This window comes from Antechinus flavipes, chromosome 3 (genome assembly GCF_016432865.1).
Source record: "Antechinus flavipes isolate AdamAnt ecotype Samford, QLD, Australia chromosome 3, AdamAnt_v2, whole genome shotgun sequence".
Lineage (NCBI taxonomy): Eukaryota > Metazoa > Chordata > Mammalia > Dasyuromorphia > Dasyuridae > Antechinus > Antechinus flavipes.
The window spans coordinates 587,564,118-587,580,396 of record NC_067400.1 but is presented as its reverse complement, the minus strand read 5'-3'; the positions used below and the strand labels follow the sequence as shown (position 1 = coordinate 587,580,396).

General features: G+C 37.0%; 1 non-coding gene across 1 annotated transcript; it reads left to right on the top strand.

Moving 5' to 3' along the window:
• The first annotated feature begins 509 nt into the window (after positions 1-509).
• On the top strand, positions 510-618 carry LOC127558424 (U6 spliceosomal RNA). Its single transcript, XR_007952818.1, has one exon. It is a non-coding gene; the product is annotated as a U6 spliceosomal RNA (small nuclear RNA).
• Positions 619-16,279: the final 15,661 nt, after the last annotated feature.

Here is a 16,279-nt window from a genome sequence, read left to right as displayed (position 1 = left end):
AATTGTGGACTAGCTAGGAGACCATTGTTACTAGATTGAAGATTATGTATTGGGGAAATAAAATATAGTATGAAGACTGGAGAGGTAGAAGGGAACTAGGTAATGAAGGGCTCTGAATGCTAAAAAAAATTGTATTTGCTCCTGGAAGCAATAAGAAACCACTGGAGTTTATTGAAGGATGGTGATGGGGAGTAACATGGTCAGACCTGTACATTAGAAAGATCACTATGTTGGCTGAATTGAAGATGAGTTGGAGTGAAAGAGAATCCAGAATCAAGGGGACATATTGGAGAGATAATACAAAGGTGAAATCAACAGATCTTGGCAACAGCTTGGATATACAAGGGGAGAGATAGTGAGGAATATAGGATGAGTCCTAGGTGGTGAATCTGAAAGACTTGGAAGATGGTATTGCCCTCTACAATAATAGGAGAGGTAAAAGGGGACTAGAGTTTTGGGGAAAAGATCAGTTTCATTTTGGATACAGTGAGTTTAAGATGAGATTGGAGGTGCTTGCTTTGGCAGCACATATACTAAAAAATTGGAATGATACAGAGAAGATTAACATGGCCCCTACGCAAGGATGACATGCAAATTCATGAAGCATTCCATATAAGAAAAAAGATGAGATTGGAAGTCAGCAGAGTGTTTGGGACAAGATAGGTAGGCTTGAGAATCATCATTATAAAAATGGTAATTAAATCCATAGGAACTGGATATCAAGTGTAGCATATACTTTAAAACATACACTATATGCATCAAAGTGTAGTATAGAGATAAGAAGAGTATCCAGGCCAAAGCCTGAAGGGACACTTATGAAGGACATAAAAAGGATCCAGCAAGGAAGACAGAGAAGGAGTGATCTGATAAGTAAGAAGAGAACAGGAGAAAGTGGCATTTTCAAAATTTAGAGAGAAGAGGGCATCAAGGAGAGAATGAGCAATCGTATCAAAGGGTACAAGGAGAATGAGGATAGAGAAAAGATCTCTCTTGCACGAAGAGCCATTTGAACTTAGTCTTGAAAGATGCCAGGGATTCTAAATGGTTTAAATGAGGAAAGAGAGCATTCTATTTACAAGGGACAGTCAAAACAAAGGCATGGAACTAAGAGATGGAGTGTTCTGTATGAGGAATAAGAGAATGAGTTAGTATGACTAATTATAAAATGTGTGATAGGAAGAATAGTATTTGTTATTTAGTCATCCCTGTTTTATCCAACTCTTTTTTACTCCATTTGGGTTTTATTGGTGTAGATACAGCAGTAATCTTGCCATTTCCTTCTTCAGCTTATTTTACAGATGATGAACTGAGGCAAAGTATGAGAATACCATAAATGTAAAAAAACAACTGGGGTTGCAAAGGGCTTTAAATGCCAAAGAACTTAATATTTTTGAGTTTGGAAATAACGGGGAATTTATTGGGTTAAAGCTTTAGTATGGTTAGTATGGTTACCAAACCTACCTCTAAGAAAATTACGTTGCTGACAAAAGAATAATTTCAGAAAAACATGGAAAGACTTATATGAGCTGATACAAAGTGAGGTAATCCTAACTAGAAGAACATTGAAAACAGTAATTGCAATATTGTAATGATAACCATCTATTAAAGACTTAGCTACTCTGGTCAGAACAATGATCTAAGACAATTCAAATGACTCATGATGAAAAATGCTATTCACCTCCAGGGAGAAAACTGATGAACTCTCAGTGCGAAGCATATCTTTTTACCTTATTTTTTTGCTTTTTTAAACAACATGATAAATATAGGAATATGTTTTGTATGATTTCGTAAGTACAATTTCTTAAGTATAAGTCATATTTTTTGCCTTATCAATGGGTGGGTGAAGAGTGAAGAGGGGGAATTTAAAACTCAAAACAAAATTTAGCAAAATTAACAAAAAGAGAAGAAAATAATTTTGGTAGTTAAGTGGAGATGAATTGGAGTCACAAAGAGCCTTGTCTTCTAAGCGATATAGATATATGTATTCATTTTGAGAGTAGAGAAAATGGTATAAATTTGAAAGATGTTGTGAAGGTAGAAATGGCAAGATTTGGCATTTGATGTGATATATACTATTTGCATTTCATTTGAGCTCTTAAACATATCCTTGAGGTGGTGGCTCTAGAACAGCAATGAAGCTGAGACCATCTGTGAAAGGGTTTCTCAACACAAAATGGTTCCTTATCCCAAATTTGGCCTTCTGTCCTGTGGGGACCATTCCAAGCTTTCACACAGAACTCCAGACACCCAATAATCCACCCTCTCAGCTGGCTCCATAACAAGTAGCACACTAGAAAGAGACACAGAGACATTCCCATGTTGGATAAATTTCTCCTCTGGAAAGATAGATGATGTAGAAACTCCCAGCAACTTCCAGGTTCAATTATAAAAAATAAAAAAAGAAATTTTATTTGTATATGCCTTTTTTAATACTGCCTCTCCCGTGGTATTGTGAGATCCTCGAAAAAGGGAACTACATTTTTAAAAACATTTTTTGCATACCCAAATCTTAGCTCTGTTCTTGGCATATAATAGGGGCTTAATAAATGCTTTTTTTTTGATGGACTGGACTTTCTCATTTCTTAGAAGATCACCTAAGTTTGAATTATCCTTTAAACGATCTTATTCTTCCAAAGCTAACCAAGCTAATTCAATCTACCAGCAAATGATGATATACCCTAAACATACTGATAAATCAGAGCAAGGATAAAACAGAATGTTGTCCCTCAGTCTCAACTGCCTTCCACCAGGCTTAATGAAGAGCATAACAGCTGTGGTTCCTGGCCATGGTACTGAACAGTCCTCTTCTATGGGTCAACCATTTACTTTATAAGGCTATTATGAAGTCAACTTTTTGCAATCCTGAAAGTCTTGTAAAAATATGTGCTATTATTATTCTTAGTATCTTTCCCCAAGGAAGAAGTAGTGGTAGTTACCTATGAGGCTTTGCTCTACCTCTTTGCTACTCCATGTTGAAGACATTTGTTTCTTCTACCACACTTTACATCCTAAAAATTACAGGAACAGACTTGAATTAGTATATTGGCTTACATGAACTCAATTATTATTGCTATCGTTATTTGGCCTTCCTTCTTGAAGAGGACCATGACATCAGGGAGGTGATACTATGATATGCAAGTGAATTGGATTGAAGTGAGGAAGGACTGATTATATCACCTGCCTCACTTTCCCCTCCAGAGCCATCTGGTTCCAGTGGCCAGATATAGATCAGCATGACAGGAGTTGGCCCTGGATGTAGTGGGTATTTTTAAACTAAGGTATTTAAGAGGTCTCAGTTTCACTGAGACCACATCCATTTAGTAGTTAAGGCTAAATAGAAATTGAGATAAAGAATGTCCTCTTTCACCTAGTCCAAAAAATCTGGAAGGGAAGATCCTCAGGGTTTCTGGTCAAAATAGACATGACTGCTAGTGGAACCAACAGACTGTTGGGCAACTGAGGGTGATCTTGATGCAGAGATAAGGCATTTTTCACTAAGCCCTGCAATGGGATGAGTTTCTCTGGTGCCTTAGTTTCATCCTGCCATTAGTTTTTTCATTCTGATTCCCTGGGTAACCTTCAGAAATATAGGGGATGTATGAAACTTTGTGAAAGGCAATACAGAGACTTCCAGCCATGATCTAGGATTCTGATTAAAAGACACCAAGCTGAACAAATTCATAGAACGCCTTTCCTTCCAAAGTCTGAAGGCTTTTTTCCCCTCCCTAAAAATCCACCTTAATCATAGAGTTGTCAACACCTCTCCTCTCCATCCAAATCCTTCACTAGTCTCTCACTATGTTCAGAAAAAAATATTTTAATTCATTCTGCTTTTCAAAGCTCTCTCATATCTGGCCCTGACACGCTTTTTTGAGTTCTCGTTACTCCTTTGCAGCTAACATTCTATCCTTCTAGTATAAGTTCTCCTACCATTGTGCCTCTGCTTCTGTTGTCCCTTGCTATTGAATGACTCTTCTCCCACATCAATCTATTCAATCAACATTGCCCCTTTGAAGCTCAGCTCAAATAGCAGTTTCCCTCATGAAAGCTAAGGATTGTTGTCCAGGTCATAGCACTAGAGGATTGTGTTCTGGTCTAGAGTGCATCTTTTTTTGGAAGAGCCCTGATAAGTTAATGGTTTTCAGAGAAGGGTCCCCATACTGATAAATGACCTTGACATTGTGCATATGAGAATTGGCTAGAGGAACTGGGGGTGTTTAGCTTGGAGAAGAAGAGATTCAAAGAAGATGGTATCAATGTCTTCATTAAAAAGCTGTTCTATGAAAGGGTTAGATTTGCTTAACTTGGCCCCAGAAGGCAGAAAAATAGAGTGATGGGTGGAAGCTACAAGAAAAAGCTTTTGTTTCCATGTAAGAAAAGAATTTTCTTATCATCAGAACTGTTCAAAATGGAATGGGATGCTTTGGGGAGTAGGAGGTTCCTCATTACTGGAGTTCTTCAAGCAGAGTCTAGATGACCACTTGGCTAGGACTAAAACAGGTGACCTCTGACGTCCTTTCCTACTTTGAAATGCCATTGTTCTGTGAGCCTGTGGGAGATACAAAGATGGATGAGACAGTTGCTACCCTAGCAGGTTAATGCTTTCCTCCTCACACCCACATCTGAGCTATGGAGGACACATTTTAAAGAAATAAAGCCCTCATTTCTTCCCCCCCTCACAAGATTGCTCCTCTTAGGACCCTCCCAAAGCTTTCTGGGTACCAAGTGGCCTGACCTATTTCCATTTCTTTGGCTGAGGGTTCTGGGCAGCTGTGGCAAACAGCTGTTGTATTTCCACCCCAGAGAGAGCTGCATTTCACTGGTGTGTAAAGCCATTTCCATTAAGCAGACAGAGAATGCGGTTCTCCAGGATGAAAGATGCCCCATTGGATGCCAGAGCAGGACAGAGAAGGGCTGTTAACCACTAATAAATGCATTGGGCTGAAGTCTCACACATTGCAGGCCTGGCTTATGCTGCAGTGAGCTCTTCTTTGGGAGTAACTGATAAAGCCATAAAGAAGGGAGAGCAAATGAGTTTTAATTCTCTGCCTGAGAATGAGACTATCCATTCCCCCAGTGCCTACCCTTCTCCTTCTTCCTGGCTCCCATTTCCTCCTCCTCCTCCTCTTCACTTTGCTCAGCCTCACAATAGAACTCAGTCCACTCCTTGGGGCTAAGGTTTATTTAACTACTGACTGAGCTGTGTAGCTAAAACCAAAGTTAGGCAATGTTTATTACAATCAATAAATCATGGTACCGTATCTGATCCGAAGACAGAAATAGCACACGGAGGGAGAACAAGCTGCTGAGGAGCTCTGAGGGTGACCGCCAATGCAGAGATAAGGCATGATGCATAAGGCCCAGTTTCATATTGGCTGCAATGGACAAGCTTTCCCTGGAGCCCAGGTTTCATCCTGCCATTATTTTTTTCTGTCCTCTCTCTTTGAGGAAGCCCCAGGAGTTTTGCAAGCAGGTTGTCCTTAATAATAATAGCTACCTTTTATATAGAACTTTAAGTTTTGTAAAACTTTGTATATGTTAACTCATTTGATTTTCCCATAACAATTCTTGGAGGTAGATGCTCTTATTATTCCAGTTTTGTTGATGGGAAAACTGAGACTGAAGCATCAATTCATTTGCTGAGAGTCACAGAGCTAATAAGTGTCTTAGGAAAAATTTGAACCAAGGAAGGTCCTCCCCACTCAAATGTGATGCTCTTAACCACCTAGACTTCTCACTTATCCTTCTTATCCATCTTACCCTTACACTATCTCTCTGATATAAAATTTTGGTTGAAAGATTTCACCTTTGCAACATTTCTAAATATGTCCCCTTTGATCCTATGACTACCATCACTCTAGTACAAGTCCTCGTCATCTCATGTCTTGATTATTACCATAGCCTGCTGGGGGCTTTGCCTGCTTCAAGTCTCTCCCTGCTCCAATACATTCTCCATTCAGCCACTAAAATGATTTTCCTAAAGCACAAGCCCAATCATGTCATTCCTTTACTCAATAAATTCTAATGGCTTCCAGGGGCAAATATAAAATTCTCTGTTGTCCTTCAAAGTCTTTTATAACTTGCCTCCTCCCATATTGCCAGTCTTCTTGCTGTAGTCTCCAACACATACTCTTTGATCTACTGACACTGGTCTTCCATCTGTTCCATGAACACAATATTCCCTCACTCAGCTCTAGACATTATCTCTTACTGTTCCCTATATGTGTTTTATGTTCTCCTTCCTCTGCTTTGACTACTGACATTGCTAGTTTCCTTTAAATCTCTACTAAAATCCCACTTTTACAGGAAGTTTTTCCTTATCCCTCTTCGGTCAGAGCTTTCCCTCTCTTATTTTCTATCTATCTTATATGCAGCTTATTTTTGTGTATATTTATTTGCACGTTGTCTCCCTTATTAAATTGTAAACTCCTTAAAGGCAAGAACTTTTTTGCTTCTTTTTTTTTAAATTTTCCAGAGCTTAGCATAGTATCTAGAATATAAAAATACAAGTGTATCGATTGATTGAGTGGTGCTATAATGAACAGCCTCATGGGATCCTTTTCCTACCTAAGTTCAAATGATTTAGAATTATAGGAGAACTTAGAAAAAAAACAGCCTAACCATCTCACTGTAGATAGATAAGAAATTAGAATTAGAATGGGAAAAAAATAAGAGTTATTCCAACTTCATCCTATTTTCTTTCCAATAAATAGAATCAAAGAATGTATCAGAGTAAAAGGGAACCTTAATGATTATCTAGTCCAAACCCTTAATTTTACAATAAAGGAAAATGAGGCACAAGGAGAAGAGGTCACAAGGATTATAAACAGGAAAGCCATAAAATGAGCCAAAGTTATAAGCCCAAGAGCTGGTAGAGACTTTAGAAATAACCTAATCCAAATCTCTCACTTTACAAATAAAGAATCAGATACTGTGAGAGGTTATGTGTAGAGTTTGGATTTGAACATAGGTAGTTTAGACCTAATTTAAGACCTAATTTCTCAGTCATTCTGGAAAACAGCAGGGCTACCAAAGTTGTTCCACTGTACATATCCTTTGATTCAGTGATACCCTGTACTTCAAAGAGGTCAAAGAAAGAAGAGAATGGCCCATATCGACAAAAATATTTTTAGTAATTTTCTAAGTTAAAAAAAAAAGAACTGGTAACAAAGGAAGTATCCCTCAATTAAGTAATGGTTGAACAAATTATGATAATGGATGTAATGGAATACTATTCGGTTTTTCCCTCAATCATATTTTATTTTCCCAAATACATGTAAAGATAATTTTCAACATTCATTTTTGTAAGATTTTATGTTTCAAAATTTTTTTCCCTCCCTCTTTTACTTCTCCCTTCCCCAAGACAGTAAGCAATCTGATATAGGTTATGCATGTACAATACTTTCAAACATTAAGTTCCACATTTGTCAAAGAAAAATCAGGCCAAAAAGCAAAAAAGCTTGAGAAAGAAAAAGCAAACAAATAAAAAGGTAGTAAAAAGACTATGCTTTGATACACATTCAGTCTCCTTAATTCTCTTTCTGGATGCAGATGACATTTTCTATTCCAAGACTCTTGGAATTGTATCATCACTGGAAGGGCTAAATCTATCAGAAATGATCATCTCATAATTTTGCTGTTACTGTGTAAAAGCTTTTGCTGGTTTTGCTTATAGCATCAGCTCATGTAAATATTTTCAGGCTTTTCTGAAATCAGCCTGCTCATCATTTCTTATAGAACAATAATAATAGAATATTATTGTGATGAAAAGATGAATGGAAAAAATTAAGAGAAGCTTAGGAAGACTTGAATGGACTAATGAAGGGAGGAAGTTGGCAGGACAAGGAAGACAATTTACACAATGTTGTAAACACAAAAAAATTTTAAAAAAAATTTAAGTGCTCTGATCCATCTAACAACCATGAGCTATTCCATTAAGCTCAATGATGAAGCCTACTACCAACCTGCTTAACAAATCATGGACTCAATCTACACAATGAGACACACATTTTAGAACTTGCCTATTATGGGGATTTATTTTTGTCTGAAAATGTATATTTATTATGAGAGGTTTGTTTTTGTTTTTCTTTCTTAGAGAGAAAAAAGTGGGTGGGAAAGAAAGCAAATTCTTCTTAATTGAAAAAATTCAAAAAATAAATCTAATAGATTTAATAGGGATGCATGTTTAAATTTTAAAACTCAGCCTCACATTTTTAAGATTAGAGAAGTATGTCTTGACAGCAGTTGTTATGAAAAACATGTGAGGTTGTCAGTGTCTTCTAAACTCAATGTGACTCAACAGTGTGATATATCTGGTGGCCAAGAAAGCCAAATTAATCTGAGGCTTCATTAAGAGACATACAATATCAAGGACGAGGGAGTCCCTATTGTCTTCTATCCTGGTCAAGATACATCTAAAATACTATGTTCATTTCTGTATTATACATTTTAGGAAGGAAGGAAGACGATAAGTATTTATTAATTGCCTGCTACTTATCAGGCATTGTGCTAAATGTTTTGCAAATATTATCTCATTTGATCCTCATCCTAACAATCCTAGGAAGTACATGCTGTAGTATGATCTCAATTTTGCAGCTGAGAAAACAGAAAGATAGAGATTAGGCAACTTTCTCAAGGTCACCCATCTAGTAATGATCCCTTGATGAACTCAAGTCTTCCTGACCCCATGCTCAGTTTCTCTATCCACTGGTACCACCAGTCTCCTCTGACAATTCCAAAGGAAAGATATTGATAAAATGGAACACATCCTAAGAAGGAAGAAAATGGTGAAGGGCCTTATAGATAATGCCATGAAGATCAGTTAAAGGGAACAGAAATATCTAGCTGAAGAGGAGAAGATGGATGGAAGAAGGTATGTCTGAAGGAAGCAAGTCAAGTTGACAAGCATTCATTAAGTGGCTACCTTATCCCACTATAGAAAATGGTAGAGAGACAAAGAAAGGTCAGAAATATGGTCCCTACCCTCAAGGAGATCATACCTTGATGGGTAGGCAACAGACAAACAACTATATGTGCAAACACATGAAATAATCAGGATAAATTGGAAATGATGTTAAAGAGCAGACATCAGGATTAAGGATGAACAATAGATGAAAGGCTTGGTGCCAGAAAAACCTTCCTATCAATTAGAGCTCACCCTAAAAGGATGAAGGAACTCCAATAAGTAATAGTGATAATAACATCAAGCATTTCTATACCCCTTCCAGGTTTGTAAAGCACTGCATGTTAGTTCATTTGACTTTCTCCACAGAGAACTCTGTGAGGTAGAAGTTATTATTATTCTTTGCCTTAGAGATAGGAAAAATGGAGCTGAGGGGTCATGTGACTTGGCAAGTCCTCCCTCATCGGAGGTCTTCAAGCAAAGTCTAGATGGCCATACATTAAGTAGGATGTTTAGATTTGGTTTGATGAGATTTTCTTTGAGGTCCTTTCCAACTCTTAGATTTTGTAACTCAGTTACTTCAAATCCAACTTTTTTTTTTTACTGCTGAACTGAAATAGGTGAAAGCTGAGATGGAGGCAGGGAATTAGGTGAGATGAATATAAGAAGTGTCCCAGCTTTAATGTCTTCCTGATGCCTGAAAAGTCAAGATTCAGTTAGTTGAGGCCCACTGTAGGAACGAAGACATAACTAAGGGTGTCAATGTAAGCAGTTGGGGCTGCCAAGAAAGGAGAACATGATAGTATAATGGTGTGTATTACAAAATCAGCCCTTATCCCTTATTCAGTAGAGGACACTGGTAATTTGGTGCAGTAAAAAGGACAGTGGGCCTTGAACCAAAGAATTACTATTTGAATTCCAGTTCAGATACTTTTGATTCGATGCTATTCCACAAGCAGCTGTTGAAGATATCCTATGTTATGTAAACTAGACAATAGATGCAGAAATACAAAAATGAAATAGATCATCCCCTCAAGGAGTTTACTGTTTAAAAGAGAAAACTCCATATATAAAAATAAATCTATACAAATACGTAGAGAATAAATTTGAAGTAATTCTGGAGCATGAGAGGATGACCTACAAGATGAGAAAGAATTTTGTGAAGAGCTTGGGAGGAGGTCTGAGATATACTTTGAGGAAATGTTAGTGCCTACACTATCCTAGAAGGAAAGGTGCAATGATGTGGAAATAAGAAATGGAATGCATTGTGATGAGGAGGCTGATTTGTCTGGAAAATAGAGGACAGAAGGGATGGTGATGTGAGTTTAGCTTGGAAAGATGACTTGGAGGCAGATTGTGAATAAGATTTAAAGCCAAAGAAAGGAATGTATATTTTATTCTAGAGATAATAAGGAAACACTGAAGATTCTCGATCAGGGAAGTGATAGGAACAGATCTGTTTTTTAGAAATAATCATTTTGTATGTTTGTGGAAGCCCTTTTTTTGTAGTGGCAAGAAACTGGAAACTGAGTGGATGCCCATCAGTTGGAGAATGGCTGAATAAATCGTGGTATATGAATGTTATGGATACTATCGTTCTGTAAGAAATGACCAGTGGGATGATTTCAGAGAGGCCTGGAGAGACTTACGGGAATTGATGCTGAGTAAAATGAGCAGAACCAGGAGATCATTGTACATGGCAACAACAAGGAAGTTATATGATGATCAATTCTGGTGGATGTGGCTCTTTTCAACAATGAGACGATTCAGGCCTGTTCCAATGATCTTGTGATGGAAAGAGCCATCTGTACCCAGAGAAAGGACTGGGGGAACTGAGTATGGACCACAAGGTAGCATTTTCAACTTTTTTTGTTGTGGCTAGCTAGAATTTCATTTTCTTTCTCATTTTTTTTTTTTTACTTTTTGATCTGATTTTTCTTGTACAATAAGATAATTGTATAAGTATGTATCCCTATATTAGATTTAACATATATTTTTACCATGTTTAACATATATTGGATTACTTACTATCTAGGGAGGGGGTAGGGGAAGGAAGGGAAAATCTGCAACACAAGGTTTTTCAAGGGTCAGTGTTGAAAAAATTATTCTTTGAATATGTTTGGAAAATAAAAAAAAATTTCAGTAAAAAAAGAAATATCCATTTTGTGACTTTGTGAAAGATGAATTGGAGAGGAGAGAAATTGCAAGCAAGGAGGCCAAACAGGAAGCTATTGCAATAGTTCAGGAGATGACATCCTGAACTAGGATAGGGGTTTTGTAACTAGGGAGAAGAGGAGTAAGATAAATTGTTGAGGAAGGAGCAGAGGCCTTGGTGACTGATTGAATATGGCGAGGATAGGAGAATGAAGATGTAAAGGATGACTTGAAAGTTGCATACTTGAATGTCTTAAAGGTTGTTGGTGCCTTCAACAACAACAACAACAAAAAACTTAAGAAAAGGGGTAGATTTGGGGAGAAAAATAGTAAGTTCTATTTTGGGTTTGAGCATCTTTTAGTAAATCTAGTTGGAAATGCCCAACAGGAAATAGATTTTATGAAACTGGAGTTAGGCCTAAATACGCGTATCTGGAAGCTGTTTTCATAGAAATGACAACTAGACCAGAGGGAAGTGAAGTTGTGTGTGTGTGTGTGTGTGTAAATGCAAAAAAAAAAAAAAAAAAACAGGAAAAAAGAGGAGAGGAGAAAATGGATGATGATTTAATTTAAAATGAAAAGGAATAGTCAGATAGGATGCAAACCAGAAGTGAAGTTATATGAAAACTTAGGGAACAAAGAATATCAAGGAAGAGGGATTCTTTTTTTTTTTTTTGGGACTGGAAGAGGGATTATTTAAAAAGTCTAAGCCATTTAGTGATTAAAGAAGATGGGGGGAAGTGAGAACTAGGCAAAAACTGTTAGATTTTGTAGTTAGGAGATTGTTGGTCACCTTAGAACAATTCCAATTGAATCATTAGTTTGGAATTCAAGTTGTGAGTTCTTGAGAAGTGAAAGGGAGATGAAAAAGTGGAAGTAATGAGTCTTTAAATAGCTTTACCCCAGAATTTTGATAATCTAAGGTAGGAGAAATATAGAACAATAGTTTAAGGGTCACATGATTTAAGAATATAGGCGATCAAAACACTTTTGAGAAGGAAAAAGGTGAAAGCAGAGAGAGAATAGAATAAACTGAGTGAGAAGGGAAATTAGGGATGGAGGAAAATACAACTAAAAAAATTGCTGAAAAAATTTTTTGATACAAGTTTCTTGTTAAAGGCATCTTTTCTTAAACATCCAGAGAACTAAATCAAATTTACAAAAAATAAGAACCATTCCACAATGGATAAGTGATCAAAAGATATTAGCAGTTTTCAGATAAAGTAATCAAAGCTATTTATAGCCATATAAAAAAAATGTTCTACTTCACTATTGTTTGGGTAAATACAAATTAAAAGAATTCTGAGGTATTACTTCATACCTTTTAGATTGACTGATAGGACAGAAAAGGAAAATGGCAAATGGTATAGGAGATATGGGACAACTGGGATATTAATTCATTGTTGGTGGAGTTGTGACCTGATCTGACCATTCTGTAGAGCAATTTGGAACTATGCCCTAAAAGCTATAAAACCATGCATACCCTTTGACCAATAATGCCACCCCTAGATCTGAATCCCAAAAGAGATAAAAAGCAAAAAGGAAAAAGACCTATTTATTAAAAAATATTTATAGCAGCTCTTTTTTGGTGCCAAAGAATTGGAAATTGAGAGGATGCTCATCAATTGTGGAATGGTTGAACAAATTGTAATATGTAATTATGATTTAATGCTATTGTGCTATAAGAGGTGATGAGCAGGATGCTTTCAGAAAAATCTAAAAAGACTTATATGACTTTATATAAAATGAAATGTACTGTGTGCAAAGTAGTAGCAATATTGTAAGAGGATTGGCTATAATTGATTTGACTACTCTCAGCAATACAATGATCCAAGACAAGTCTGAAGGACTTACAAAAAATTTTATCCAATCCCAGAGAAAGAACTGGTAGTGTCTGAGTACAGATCGAAGAATACTTTCTTGAACACATCCAGCCATTCTGGAGAACAATTTGGAACTATGTTCAAAAAGTTATCAAGCTGTGCATACCCTTTGATCCAGCAGTGTTTCTACTGGGCTTATACCCCAAAGAGATACTAAAGAAAGGAAAGGGACCTGTATGTGCTAAAATGTTTGTGGCAGTCCTGTTTGTAGTGGCTAGAAGCTGGAAAATGAAAGGATGTCCATCAATTGGAGAATGGTTGAGTAAATTGTGGTATAAACGTTATGGAATATTATTGTTCTGTAAGGAACGACCAGCAGGATGAATACAGAGAGGACTGGCGAGACTTACATGAACTGATGCTGAGTGAAATGAGCAGAACCAGGAGATCATTATATACCTCAACAATGATACTGTTTGAGGATGTATTCTGATGGAAGTGGATCTCTTTGATAAAGAGAGCCTTAATTGATCAAAGATGGACAGAAGCAGCTACACCCAGAGAAAGAACACTGGAAATGAATATAAACTGCTTGCATTTATGTTTTTCCTCCCGGGTTATTTATACCTTCTGAATTCAATTCTCCCTGTGCAACAAGAAAACTGTTTGGTTCTGTACACATATATTGTATCTAGGATATACTGCAACCCATTCAACATGTAAAGGACTCTTGCCATCTGGGGGAAGGGGTGGAGGGAGGGAGGGGAAAAATTGGAACAGAAATGAATGCAAGGGATAATGCTGTAAAAAATTACCCTGGTATGCGTTCTATCAATAAAAAATTATTAAAAAAAAAAAAAAGAAGAATACTTTCTTAAATTTTATTTTTTTTTGAAGATTGCTTGTTTGTTTTGGTCTATATAATCTTTTACAACATGACTATCATGGAAATGTTTGCATGACTACAAATGTATAACCTATATTGAATTTATTATCTTTTCAATGGGTGGGGTATGGGTGGGGAAGAAGGAAGGAAGAGAATTTGGAACTCAAAGTTTTAAAAACAACTGTTAAAATTGTCTGAAAAAAAGGGATGGGGAAGATGTGGGAATATTTGTAGATAATCTAATGAAAGAAGGAAGGAAGCAAGCACCAATACAGCACCTATGTATCAGGTGCTGTGTAAGTGCTTTACAGATATTATCTCATTTGACTCTTTCAACAATTCTGGGAGATTGTATTATTGTAATCCTTGTTTTACAAGTGAGTAAACTGAGGCAGACAGAGGTCACCCAGTTAGTAATTAGAGGCAGGATTTGAGCTCATGTTCCTGTCTTCTTAACCGATGCGATACCAAGGATAAAAATTACAAAGAAAGAGATTAAATGGAGTAAACTCATAAATGAGATGAGAGGGGTTGGGATCAACAGTGAAAGTAGAGGAGTTGGCATTGGCAAGGAGAAAGATGACTTCTTCCTACAAAATTGGAAAAAAAAAAAGAGGAGATTTTGAGTTCAAAGGATGGGGAGAAGATAATGATTCTTATAGTTTAAATTTTCTTGGTAAAGTATGAGGTGAAAACCTCAAATGAAAGAGAAAGGGGAAAGGAAGGCAAAGGTGAGAAGAAGATAGATGAGAAAATGCAACATGGACAATGGATTAGGAATTAGTCAAGAAAAAGTAAATCAGTTGGGTATGCAGCAGTGATGGTCCAGTTGAGATTATCAAACATGTTATTTGTAGTAGATGTAATAATGTCTTCCTCCTGCCTCTCTGAGCAGTTCATAAGTGAAACCCCTATGCCAAAGCCCAGTGGTATTGGATTCTTTTCTTATTGGTTAGTGATGAATGTTTTGTCTTACATGAGAAGCAGAGTGGAACTATCAACAGGCAAGAGCTTTAGTTCTTAGACAGTCCCTCCTTTGGAGATGCTTGAGGGGAAGATCCACTTCAGGACCCCCGAAATGAGAGTCTTCTTTGAGTTGCGCTCTCAGAGGGATAGAGTTGACTTCCAACTTTAAGAGACAAGATAGAAGAGGACAACCCCACTTCAGATTACTGAAGGAAGACTCTTTATCATGTCCTCATTCATAACTTGCTTCTCTAGAGACTTTGAAGAGTTTCTCCTCAGGTGAGATCCAGGACCCTCTCTTTTGGTTGACCTGAATTACCTTGCTCCCATGGGGAGAACTCTTTTACTCTGTATTGTTTGGTATATATTCTTCTATGTATACTTTCTTTTATTTCTGTTTCTGCTGTGATTTAGATAAATGAGTTCTTTAGTATTCTCGATGACCATTCATTGTGGAACTGAAGCTTGATATAAAGCCCAGAGACAATGTAATCAAAAGTTAGAATCTAAAAAAGTAAATAGATATAATTCTAATCTGGTTCTCCCCTTCTCCTTCCCTCTTTTCTTCCCTTCCTTCCCTTCTTCTCCCTGTCCCTGCCCTCCTCTCTTCCTTGTCTCTCCCTTGCTTCCTCTCTTTCCCTCTCTCCCCCTCCCCTCCTTCTCTTGCTCCTATTTCTCTCTCTCTCTCTTTCTCTCTCTCTCTCTCTCTCTCTCTCTCTCTCTCTCTCTCTCTCTCTCTCTCTCTTTTTATGGGGAAAGTGATTGCCTTTTCCTAAACATCGTGATGAAGGAGAGGAATACTAGGGGCATAGTTTGTCACGTCCCCTAGATTTGGAAAGAAAGATTTCAAATGGTTCAGAGGAAGGCTAGGTTGAATCACATGAACTGAAATTCAATAGGAGAAGTCAGCCCAGAAAGGATGGAAAACTCTAAAGGATGAAATTCTCAAGACAAAAAGGCAAGTAATCCAATGAGGAGGAAAAATGAGAGTTGTCAGAGGAGATGGATGTTGATGCACAGGGAATAATACAACAACCAACTTAGATTTTTGAAAAGATGTGTACATAAAATGGAAGCAAAGGCAGGTAACAGAGGATGAATATAAAAGTATGGCATGGTCCTGTAAAAACAGTGTCAGGAGTGTTTAAACTCAAAATGAGCTAAGTTTAGCAAAGAAAGCTAAGGACAGTGAACAAAGGGAGTTTTGTTTTTAAAGCTATTTTAGAGGAAAGCAGAGGATCAAAGAAGGTATAAGACTGCTTCTTGGAATGGATGAGACAATGATGGGACAACAGAGGGAAGGCAAAGCTGCTCAGATTTTATTGTACTTCTATTTTCTCTAGCAAGGAGAATGGTCATTGCATAGGTAAAAATAACAGAACAAAAATGTGTAACAGGGAGGTGATACTGAAAATGGGTAAGGAGATGATAAGAGAAAAACTAACTGAATTCAAGATGAATTCTATCTTTGTATACTAAAAGTATTCATTACTGACTACTAATTGTTGAGTCACTAGAAGATTCTTTTTCAAGATTATAAAAAATGGG